The sequence below is a fragment of the Bos javanicus genome, chromosome 17 (genome assembly GCF_032452875.1).
Source record: "Bos javanicus breed banteng chromosome 17, ARS-OSU_banteng_1.0, whole genome shotgun sequence".
NCBI classification, from domain to species: Eukaryota; Metazoa; Chordata; class Mammalia; order Artiodactyla; family Bovidae; genus Bos; species Bos javanicus.
Genome location: NC_083884.1, coordinates 22,020,686 through 22,033,464, shown reverse-complemented (window position 1 = coordinate 22,033,464; position 12,779 = coordinate 22,020,686). Strand labels below are relative to the sequence as shown.

The following is a 12,779-nucleotide window of genomic DNA, read 5'->3' as shown; positions in this document are numbered from 1 at the left end:
AATGGTTTACTTATGGAAGCAGTTATGCAGAATGGGAACCCAAAAGGTAAGGGTATGCCATGGTTAGCCTAGATGAAGTCACAAAAGCAAAGGCCCTGCCACCCCAGACATGAGCCTGGAAGACTGAGCTAACTGCATTAATGAGAGCGTTTCAATTAAGGAAGGATAAGAAATTAAGTATTTTTACTGATTCAAAATGGGGTTTCCATGTGCTACATGCTCGTGCTGTCATTTAGAAAAAAAGAATGTTAATTGCTAGAAATCCCCTCATAAAACATAAAGATTTGATTCTGGCTCTTTTAGAAGCAGTGCAGCTTCTGACCCAGGTATCAGTAATCCACTGTAGGGGCCATCAGAGGAATGGAAATTTTTTGACACAAGGGAACAGCAAAGCTGATCAAACTGCAAAGCATGCATCTCAAATACAGGAACCTAAACAATGCATCTTGAATCCAGGAACCTATGGCTCTAGTGATTGGCCTCCCTGAATTTCCTAGTATTCCCCACAGGAACAAGAGAATGATGAAAATGAGGCTATGAGAAAGGAAGCACAGGCTGGTATAAAAAGGAGGGTAAGGTTCTAATCCTCGAGGTCCAAAAATGGAAACTAAGAGCTTATATGATGCCACTCACTAGAAAAGGGACGCACTATGGGACTTGATGCAAAAGTCTTTTTCAGGAAAGGGCCTTAAAAGAACAGTAAAACAAGTAATGCTTGCCTATGATGTATTAATATGCATCCATAGATCCATCCAATCCCCCTCTTCATTAATTAGGTCAATTCAATGCCAAGGGACATATCCAGGGGAAGACTGGCAGATTTCACCCAAATTCGCCCATGATCAAGATATAAGTATCTTCTGGTATCATGATACTTTCACCGGATGAGTTGAAACCTACCCCATCAAATCTGAAAACGCTATGGGTGTCTGTTGAGTCCTTTTAAAAGAAATAATTCCTTGGTTTTGACTTCCAAAGTCCCTCTAGAGTGATAATGGGGCCTTTTTTAAAACCAACCCTTGTACAGAGGCTCACAACAGCCCTAGGGACAAACTACAAGCTGCACACCACTTGGCACCCCACACCTCTACTATCCCTTCTGTGAGGTGAAGAAAATAAACCATACTTTAAAGAAAACCTTAGTAAAGCTCTGCCAAGAAACTTATAAACCTGGACCAACTTGCTTTCTACTGCACCCCTCAGGGTCCAGTAGCCTCAACTGAGTGCTCCAAGATTTAGCCATTGAAATGAACTATGAGAGGCCTTTTCTTACTATTGATGTTCTACTGGATGAATATATGGACAAGTCCCTGAGGTCTATTATTAACCTAGAACAAGTTCAGAAGACAATCCAGGGCTATGCCCACAAGCACTGCCAGCTCCTACTAAAAATACAGAGGAAGTAGTAGTTCCTTCACAAATAAATCCTGGGGACCAAATTCTTAAAAGGTAGAAAGAGGGATACCACCCCCAAGACCAACTACTGCAAAAATGGAAGGACCTCAATAAAGTAATTTTAACGAAAGCATTGATCCTCAGTGATCAATGCAAAGAAATAGAGGAAAACAATAGAATGGGAAAGACTAGAGGACTCTTCAAGAAAATTAGAGATAACAAGAGAGCATTTCATGCAAATATGGGCATAATAAAGGACAGAAATTATATGGACCTAACAGAAGAAGGCAATGGTACCCCACTTCAGTACTCTTGCCTGGAAAATACCATGGACAGAGGAGCCCGGTAGGCTGCAGTCCATGGGGTTGCTCAGAGTCGGACATGACTGAGCAACTTCATTTTCATTTTTCACTTTCATGGACTGGAGAAGGAAATGGCAACCCACTCCAGTGTTCTTGCCTGGAGAATCCCAGGGACGGGGGAGCCTGGTGGGGTGCCATCCATTAGGTCGCACAGAGTCAGACACAACTGAAGTGACTTAGCAGCAACAGAAGCAGAAGATATTAAGAAGACATGGCAAGAATACACAGAGAAACTATACAAAAAAGATCTTCATTACCCAGATTACCACATATTACCACTCACCTAGAGCCAGACATTCTGGAATGCAAAGTCAAGAGGGCCTTAGGAAGCATCACTATGAACAAAGCTAGTGGAGGTGATGAAATCCAGTAGAGCTATTTCAAATCCTAAAAGATGATGCTGCACAAGTGTTGCACTCAATATGCCAGCAAATCTGGAAAACTCTACTAAAGGTCCAATCCCTAAGAAAGGCAATGTCAATGAATGCTCAAAACACCGCATAATTGCACTCACCTCACAAACTAGCGAAGTAATGCTCAAAATTATCCAAGCAAGGCTTCAACACTATGTGAACTGTGAACTTCCAGATGTTCAAGCTGGACTTAGAAAATGCAGAGGAACCAGAGATCAAATTGCCAACATCCTCTGGTTCATCAAAAAAGCAAACGAGTTCCAGAAAAACATCTACTTCTGCTTTATTGACTATGCCAAAGCCTTTGTGTGGATAACAACAAACTGAAAATTCTTCAAGAGATGGGCATACAAGACCACCTGACCTGCCTCCTGAGAAATCTGTATGCAGGTCAGGAAGCAACAGTCAGAACTGGACATGGAACAACAGACTGGTTCCAAATCAGGAAAGGAGTACATCAAGACTGTATATTGTCATCCTACTTATTTAACTTATATGCAGAGTACATCATGAGAAATGCTGGACTGGATGAAACATAAGCTGGAATCAAGATTACCGGGAGAAATATCAATAACCTCAGATATGCAGATGAGAGCACCCTTATGGCAGAAAGCAAAGAAGAACAAAAGAGTCTCTTGATGAAAGTGAAAAAGGAGAGGGAAAAAGTTGGCTTAAAACTCAACATTCAGAAAACGAAGATAATAGCATCTGGTCCCATCACTTCATGGCAAATAGATGGGGAAACAAAGGAAACAGTGACAGACTTTATTTTTTTGGGCTCCAAAATCACTGCAGATGGTGACTGCAGCCATGAAATTAAAAGAAGCTTGCTGCTTTGAAACAGTGGAAACAGTGGCAGACTTTAATTTTTTGGGCTCCAAAAGCACTGCAGATGGTGACTGCAGTCATGCAATTAAAAGATGCTTACTCCTTAGAAGGAAAGTTATGACCAACCCAGTGAGTGAGTGAAGTCGCTCAGTCATATCCAACTCTTTGCGATCCCGTGGACTGTAGCCCCCGAGGCTCCTCTGTCCATGGGATTCTCCAGGCAAGAATACTGGAGTGGGTTGCCATTTTCTTCTCCAGGGTCTCCTGACCAACCTAGATAGCATATTAAAAAGCAGAGATATTACTTTGCCAACCAAGGTCCATCTAGTCAAGGCTATGATTTTTTGAGTAGTCATGTATGGATGTGAGAGTTGGACTATAAAGAAAGCTGAGCACCGAAGAATTGATGCTTTTGAACTGTGGTTTTGGAGAAGACTCTTGAGAGTCCCTTGCACTGCAAGGAGATCCAACCAGTCCATCCTAAAGGAAATCAGTCCTGAATAGTCATTGGAAGGACTGATGCTGAAGCTTAAACTCCAATACTTTGCAAAGAACTAACTGATTTGAAAAGACCCTGATGCTGCCAAAGATTGAAGGCGGGAGGAGAAGGGGATGACAGAGGATGAGATGGTTGGATGGCAGCACCGACTCAATGGACATGAGTCTGAGTAAACTCTGGGAGTTGGTGATGGACAGGTAAGGAAGGCCTGGCCTGCTGCAGTCCATGAGGTTGCAAAGAGTAGGACATGACTGAGAGACTGAACTGTGCTGAACCACATCTATTGTGGTCAAACTGCAAGGGATATCTAATTGGGGACATTTGTCCAAAATAAAGCTTTTACCTCCAGATACCTCACAGGTCACAATAGAAGAACAATACACCTATGATCCTGCAAAATATTTGAGATACCTATTTCAAAAACAGTCACCATCAACAGATAAGTAAAATGTTGTAGTGGGTTGGCTCCTACTTGAAGCATTAATGGGACTTGGGACCTCTCTTGTTTCCTTGGCTGATATAGTTCGTGGTAATTGTCTGGCTCCTGGTACCTCTTGGCAGAACAATGTAGAGTTTGTGTAATAACTAATACTTCCTGCTGCAACTTGGATCAATGCAACAGGATATGTAAAAGTTAATACTAATGAAATATATGCTCAGGCATAATGGAGTCATAATTTTGGCAGGGGTGATGTCGCCTCCCTTGTCTGGTCAACAGTAAAGGAATCCCAGTTCCTTTCCTTTCTGAACCATTTAAAGGCTATTACTGCTTTTTTCCTTTTTGGCCCTTGTTTGTTTAACCTTTTGGTTAAGTTTGTGTCTTTTAGAGTATAAGAGTTTGAAGTAAGACTTATGACAGCTCAAGGAAATCAGCCCATTCCAGAAGGTGGCCCAGGTCCCTACATGTCCTTCGAACAGTTGGCAAGGGAATTCTACATCTTTAGGGTAGGCAAGGGTCTGCAGTCTCTTTAGCAGGAAGAAGAGACCTTTGACTCCCTAATCCCTTAAAAACAAGGGTGATGAGCCTCTGGGGGGAATGAGACAGGCTTGGGACCTGGGACCTTTGCTGCAGTGCTGCAATGTTTGCACCTGGACATACCTCTTCTTGAGCAACAGAATAGGAAAGAAATTATATGGGACCAAAAATAACTGCATGTATGCACAGTCAGGGTAAATTCTAGACAAAAGATACAAAGAGACCAGAAAGCCCAGCTACCACTTCTTTAGAGCCCAGAGCAAAGGCAGAGTACTGCACATGCCTTCTACATACCACACCACCTAAGAGGTAGGCAAACCACCTAAGCTACCCCTCCGGCCTGACACCTGGACCCATCCATCCCAAACTCACCCCATGTACGGAACAAGACTGACTCCCGCCCCGACCCAGGGAGCAAGCAAACAAGGGAACCTGCTGTTTGTTCTTGCTCCCCACTCTGAAGCAGGGGCCCCAATAGAGCCTTGCCTGGAAAGTATCTTTTTTAATTAAGAGAGGTTTGGGGTTTTAAGCATGAGCCACCCTATTCTCTCTGTATGTGCGTGTGCACTCAGTTGCATCTTTGTGACCCCAAGGATGATAGTCTGTCAGGCTGCTCTCTCCATGTAATTTTTCAGGCAAGAATACTGGAGTAGGCTGCCATTTCCTTCTCCATGGGATCTTTCCCACCCAGAGAAAACCCACATCTCTTATTTCTCCTGCATTGACATATGGGCTCTTTACCAGCTGAGCTACCAGGGAAGCCCCTTCTCCCTGTGTTCAGTTCAGTTCAGTCGCTCAGTCATGTCCGACTCTGCGACCCCGTGAATTGCAGCACGCCAGGCCTCCCTGTCCATCACCAACTCCTGGAGTTCACTCAGACTCACGTCCATTGAGTCAGTGATGCCATCCAGCCATCTCATCCTCTGTCATCCCCTTCTCCTCCTGCCCCCAATCCCTCCCAGCATCAGATAAAGGCTGCTGTTTCTTTCACCACACAAAAAAATAAATAAAATTTTAAAATTAAGAGCATAAAATAGTAAAATAGGAAATTAAGAGTACAATAGAGATCATCAACAGTCAGTGTATGTTAACTAATAACTATTATAACTAAATGCAAGTAAAATGTATTAGTTCATGGGAAGATTCACACAGAAATATTTACAAATGTTACTATGGGAAGAGAGAATATTTTATGGACTCTATCAACTTTAAAAATTCATAATATGGTTAAAAATGAAACAAATTTTATGCCAACAGCAAAAAAAACCTAGATTAAATAAACATAAAAATAAGAGAAAATTTAACAAAGTAGACACAAGTATAAGCATAAACACTGAAATGCCCTGTGTCAAGAAAGGTAGCTGGACCTGTAATTTAAAATTATTTCATTTCTCTATACTAACAACAGTTGAGTAGAACACACATTAATTAAAAAAAATACAAATATACAGACTCAAAACATCTAGTAATAAATCAAACTCCTATGAGTAGATAAAACAAAAACTGTATACTTAGAAAACTATAAAACAATTCTGAAAAGTCTACAAAGGGTCTAAATAAATGTAGGGATATTCACATACTTGAGTTTCTGTTTCTCGTCAATGTATTTTATAGATTCAAAGCAACTCCAAATGCAAAATCTTTTTATCTTTTGGTAAAAATATGTATGCAATGCAGAGGATAAGGGAAAAAAAAAAAAAAGCAGTCCTGTAAGGCAGAAGGACTTACATAGTAACATTATGAAGACCTAATAAAACTACAGTGATCAACATAGTATACCACTGATGCATGGTTAAAGACAGAAGCATCTGGTACTGAAAAGATGATCCAGTAATAAACCCATACTTATGGAAACATTGAATTTATCATAAAGTATCACCTCTGGTACCACAGAGCAGTATGGAAAGGAAGATCTTTCCCAAAACATGATGAGTCAATTGGATGAGTTAATCCATATAAGAACAAAATACATACTTTATGCCATACACAAACATTTTGATGATCTGTGAAGTGGTTAAGTAAACAATGCTTCTAAAATAATATGGAATGTTTTCATGATATGAAAAAAGAAAAAAGTTTCATCAGAACGAAAGAGGAAGGAAAGACTTTATAAATTTGAATATGTTATACATAATTCCTTTTCATCAAAATATACCATTACAAGTATGAAAGGGGAAGCTGTAGACGGGAGATACTTATACAGCTGAAAAAGGGTTGACTCAGTACATAGCAGTTGACTCTGAAAAAAAAATATTCAATGTTTTTTGAAATGCAAATGAGTTAGTCATCAAATGACCAATAAATGTATAGAAAACTACTCAATTGTATTAGTAAACAGGGAAAAGAAAATTAAATAGCATTAGATAGCATTGGATAGCATTACACAGACCCCAATTTCAAGTGTTTAAACATATGGAAGAGCAGGCAATCCAATGCACTACTAGAGGGTATCTATGGACAGTCTCTGATTTATGATGGTTTAAGATTTTTTTTACTTTACAACAGCATCAAAAAGATGTGATTCAGTAGAAACCTTACACAGAATTTTAATTTTGATCGTTTCCTGGGCTAGTCATGCACAGTATAATACCCACTCCTGATGCTGGGCAACAAAAGCTCCCAGGTAGCCACATAAGTATGAGGGCACACAACCCAGACACTCATAACCATTCAGTACCCATAAAATCATTCCTTTTATAACTTTCAGTATTCAATAAATCACATGGTATATTTGAAATTCTGTTACAAAACGGGCTTTGTGTTAGATGATTTTGCCCACCTGTAGGCTAATATAAGTGTTCTGAGAACATTTATGATAGGGGAGGCTAAGGTCAGGGTATTAAATGTATTTTTGACTTATATTTTCAGTTTATGATGGGTATATCAGAACATAACCCTATCACAGGTCAAGAAGATCTGGGTATCTGTATAAACACTCTGGAATTAATGTGTGGCATTATATACTGCTTGGCATATATAAGTTTGAATATATACATAACCTATCAGACAGCAATTCAACTCCTTGATATATATCCAAATAAAATGTATGTGCTTTGGCATCAGGAAAAATGTAGCATCATCATTTCTAGCACTTACACACAGACACAAAATTTTGATGACAGAATGGATAAACTGTGGTATATTTATTTAATTGACATAATACTAAAAAAATTTTAAACTACATCTACACTTAATCTGTAACAATGTCACAAGTATGTTTAGGAAAAGAGGTCAGGTGCAAAGAACATGCACTGCTTGATTTTAATTTACATATCTATTTCAAACACAGGTACAGATAAATTACATTATTCGATATAAAGTTATAACAATACTTACCAATGGGGAGTAGGGATCATAATTTTGGGGAAGAAATGTGATGGGAGCTTGTGCTATTTATTTCCCTGTGTGTTCACTTTGTAATAATTACTGTGCTTTACACCTATGTCTGTACCTTTTGGGGTATGTGTATATTTCAATTTCTTTAAAATTATAATAAAAATAAAAGGAGAAAGTACATGACAAAAAGATTAGCTGTGCCGGTCCAATATGTCATGAGTAGTATTAAGGGAAAGAGAGAACAAAAAGATGAGAATTAGCTCAGGAGTAGAAGATCATAAGCAAATCACAGAGCTACATAACTATCACACAGAGAATGTTCATGCAGCATCAAGCAGGACTCATTTTAAAAAAGGTGGGGGGGGGGTGGTGAGTAACATTCTTTGGAAATTTCTGAAAACAGGCCTCCTACAAAGCAAAGAATTAGACCTCCCCAAGACTTCCCACTGATGACTCTTGATGTTATGAAACAAGAAGTGATGATATTAAAGTTTTCAGAAAAAAATGACATTCAATCTAATTCAGATCAGCATCCAGCTAGTTTGCAAATGAAATCATTATGTATCATACAGACATGATGTAATCAAATTCTATCACTGAGCTCAATCTTGAAAAGACATACTTTGGAAAAATTATGATGAAAAACAGGGAGATAAATGAAATTTGAGAACTTTTCTCAAGATGAAAAGATGAAAGGAAGAGAAAGGAGAAAAGAAAACAAAGAGGTAGAAGAAGGAAGGTGAGAGGGAGGGAAAGGAGGAAGAGGGAAGAATCCTGTAGGTATGAGAGATACTCTGCAGTCCTTGTAATAAAAGACTCCAGATGAGAATTCTCTGTTAGTGGAATTTGAGAATATGCTCAAAAACTTCATCCCATATAAAAACAGAATAAGGAAGCTAGCATTTGTTGTGACACTGAAAGAAAGCATTTTCTTGCTTTTCCAAACACATAAAAGGAAATTATAAAGTCCAAAACAAAACATTACTTACACACTGTGTAACAAAGCCAAGCCACTATTTTGAAGCACATTGAAATTGAGCAAAACAAAAACACTGCCATACTAGAAACAGTCTGTTTTGAGTGACACAACAGTTCTGACATTGGATATGTAAAAACAACAACTGCAACAATAATAGCAACCCTCATTTATGGAAAACTATTAGCCAGGCACTACTATTCTATGATCTTTTCATGTTGTGAATCATTTGATTCTCAATATAGTCCTAGGAAGCAGGTCCTATTTAATATTTTACAGGTAAAGAAACTAAAGAACAGAGTATATGTACTTTGTTCAAAGTTATATTCCTTAGTAAGTGCTGGATCAAGATTTTAATGTAGTGAGGTTGGCTCTAAAAAGTTGAGCTTTTAATGACTGTTTTTATGTCTTCTGCAAAAATATTATTCCACAGGCATTTTTAAAAATTAACCAACTTAATTGAAAACTGAGATAAATGATTAAGATTAACGCTAATTTTAATAGACAATACATGTTAATCGTGATTATTTAGAGGCAGCCCCATTCTTTTTCTCTTATTGGGCTGGCTCTGTCTTTTGCCTCTCCCCCTCATCTTCACCCATATAATCCACCCCCATCTCTGCTACATTATTAACTTAACCTGGTATATAATCATACATATTCCCCCATGCTCTCATGCCAGTGCATTAGGACATGTATTGTAATACACAAATACAAATAAATGCCTAGAACCAGCTGTGTTTCGAGGCTTTCATGACTCCCTGGATTTTGGTAAGCTCTTTTTGTCTGAATACACAGGTCTATTTTTATTCATTGCTTGTATTCTATGTTCATTTTCTTCCTTAAAATTAATCTAAATATATCACACATGAGCTTCTCCCTCTTTTTATACTTTTTAACATACACTTAAAGAAATTTCTTCCAATTTGTTTGCCAGGTCACTAATTTAGGCCTCAAAAGACAATCCTACCATCTAACTATTGATATATCAGGGAAATGTTTCACTGTTATTCAGAATTCAGATTTGTTTTCCTTGCTTAACTATATGCGTGTGAGAGTGTATTGATGTGTGGCGAAGCATCAGAATTTTCTTAACTGCTATAATTCATTTTTTTCTGTTGAAATTATCAGTCTCTTCCAGCATCTTTACTGTGATTGTCATGTGTTCTATAAGCACTGAATCTTACAGTCTCTAGAATACTACACACAGTCCCCCAAGTGAAAAGGAATAGCCATCTATCCACCAATGGACCAGTGATAAGGCTGCAGTAGAGCCCCTAGCTAAAATATTTAGATCAAGGACATCCATTGGGCTGACTTTAAACCTTCCCGTGCCAGTCCCAGAGTTCTGAGAGTCACATTTTTCTCAAGAGCTGCACCCTTTGTGATCTTTAAAAGATTCCCTGACAATGGACTCCAAACATTTTGCCTCACCCACAGCTGAGAAACACGTCAATTTTCTTGGGCCAACCTCCATAGAGGCCAAAGGATTAACTCAGACCCAGCCACCTGAATCTTCCAATAGATTTCAAATCTGGAGAGGCAGAGGTTTAGTGTTGATAACAGTGGAGAATGCGCTGTAGTATGAGGAGTCTGGCTGTTGGACAAAAACTCACGCCAGTGTGTGATGGGGGAGGGGGAGCGGGGGAGCCATACTCCCCACACCAGACTTAGAGATTGGTCAAGGAATAGAAGGTTCTAAAGGAAGTAACAGTCAAGGACCAGTCACCCTGGTCACCCATGTCTTATTCTTCCCTGCATTCAGTTCCTCCATGTGAAGGCCGCCCTGGCGGAGACGAGCTCAGCTGAGGCCTTACGGGGGCAGGGGCCCTGAAGACACTTTTCTCCATGTAGACTCAGTATGTGATCCTCTCCCCTGCCCCAGGCGCTTTGTTCCAGTTTCCCTCAGCAGTGAGACAATCCCCACGTCTTGGATGCTCTGACTCCCACCCCCTCCTTGTCCCATGCGGGAAAATGGAAGATTTGGGGAAGTGACATTTTCTCCTGTTTAGCCTCACATTTATGTTTACTGAATTAAGGGCTTCACCGTTACTTTCATTTTGGCTTGACCATTTCACAGCTCTCTCCAATTCAGCTCAGCTCGTGACACAGCAGTTGCTGCTATCTGCAGCACAGACCACCCCCAGGCATTTGCCCTAGCCTTCCAACAGCTTTGGCTTCTGAGTTTTCAGTTGAGTGGCTTCCAGAAATTTCCCACTGCCTCAGGAAGCAGCCACGTCCACACCCAGCGAGTACCACAAGCTAGGCGGCAAGTCCCGCCTTTCCCCCCAAGCCCTCACCACCACAATGAAGAGCACCTGGGAGCGTCCAGCCGAGGCCGGTGATTTCACTCTAAGTGCTTGGCTCTTCAACCAGCCATTCTGCCCAATCCTACCACCTTACTCCTCCATATGTGACCCCGGGCCACTTCTCCCAAGACGATAGACTATTAAAACGAGTATCAGTCCGTTTCCAAATTGGACCTGGGACAAGAGTTGGCTACAGACCTTCATTTGCCCCATGCCGCTGTTTCTTTACCATAATTTCTCTTTAACTTGCACTCTAAAACAGTAGATGGCAGGAGAGAAAAAGTTTGTAAAAGAGAGGGAAGGAAGAAGGTAATATTCGTACCTTATGTAACGGGCATAAAGGGATACCGAAGGAGGCACTTAGGCCGAGGAATAGCGGCTCGGCACGCAAACCACCAGACCACCTTGGGATGGAAGCAAGTGAGCATAGGTGCTGGACATGTGCAGTCGGGCTGCTGACGAAGCTACAGAAGCACCGCCTTCCACAGCTTCCTGGCCAACCGGGGGCTGTTCCTAAATGCCATGCCTTTGAGCTGGGAGGGCCTGCAGGCTGGCTCTATTTTTTTTTTGGCTCTATTTTTAAAAAGAAGAAAGAAAAAAAAGAAATCTAAAGTTGATGGCAATTGAACACATTTAAATATGTACTAGGAGTTATATAAAACATCATTTTCTCAAATATAAAGATACTATTCTGGTTATGTAAGAAAATATCTTAATTTTAGGAAAGATGTGTATGTGTGTGTGTGTGAGTGAGTGGGCATGCATCCACGCTTCCTCACTCATGTCACTGTAGCCCACCAGACTTCAGTGTGTATAGAGTTTTCCAGGCAAGCATACTGATGTGGGTTGCCGTTTCCTTCTCCAGGGGACTTAAAGACCCAGGGAATGAACCTGTGAATCTTGCCTCTCATGCATTGGCGGGTGCATTCTTTACCACCTGCCAATACTTTACACATATCCTTATATTCAGAAATATGATGCTGGCAATTAAGATAATTCAACCTCAAATATAAAAACAGATATAGAGTGTATATAAAAATATATTACTACTACTACTAAGTCTCTTCAGTCGTGTCCGATTCTATGCGACCCCAGAGATGGCAGCCCACCAGGCTCCCCGGTCCCTGGGATTCTCCAGGCAAGAGCACTGGAGTATTAGCTAAGTCTATATCACTGAGGATGGTGACTGCAGCCATGAAATTCTTGCTCCTTGGAAGGAAAGCTATGACAAACCTGGAATAAGTGAAAGTCGCTCAGTCCGACTCTTTGCGACCTCATGAACTGTATAGTCCATGGAATTCTCCAGGCCAGAATACTGGAGTGGGTAGCCCTTCCCTTCTCCAGGAGATCTTCCCAATCTGGAGATCGAACCCAGGTCTCCTGCATTGCAAGCGGATTCTTCACCAGCTGAGCCACAAAGGAAGCCCAAGAATACTGAAGTGGGTAGCCTATCCCTTCTCCAGCCTTCCTGGAAAGCCTATTAAAAAGAAGAGATGTTACTTTGCCAACAAAGGTCCATATAGTCAAAGCTATGGTTTCCCCAATAGTCATGTATGTATGTGAGAGTTGGACCATAAAGTAAGCTGAGTGCCGAAGATTGATGCTTCTGAACTATGGTGCTGGAGGAGACTCTTGAGAGTCACTTGGACAGCAAAGAGATGAAACCAGTCAATCCTAAAGGAAAT

General features: G+C 40.5%; 1 long non-coding RNA gene across 1 annotated transcript in view; it reads right to left on the bottom strand.

Annotated features, from left to right (window-relative positions):
- LOC133228447 (uncharacterized) overlaps positions 1 to 11,603 on the bottom strand; it is a 29,284-nt gene extending 17,681 nt beyond the window's left edge. Inside the window, exon 1 of the long non-coding RNA XR_009730202.1 lies at positions 11,417 to 11,603. This is a non-coding gene — a long non-coding RNA (uncharacterized LOC133228447). The remainder of the gene's footprint in view (positions 1 to 11,416) is intronic.
- Between the last annotated feature and the right edge of the window lie 1,176 nt (positions 11,604 to 12,779).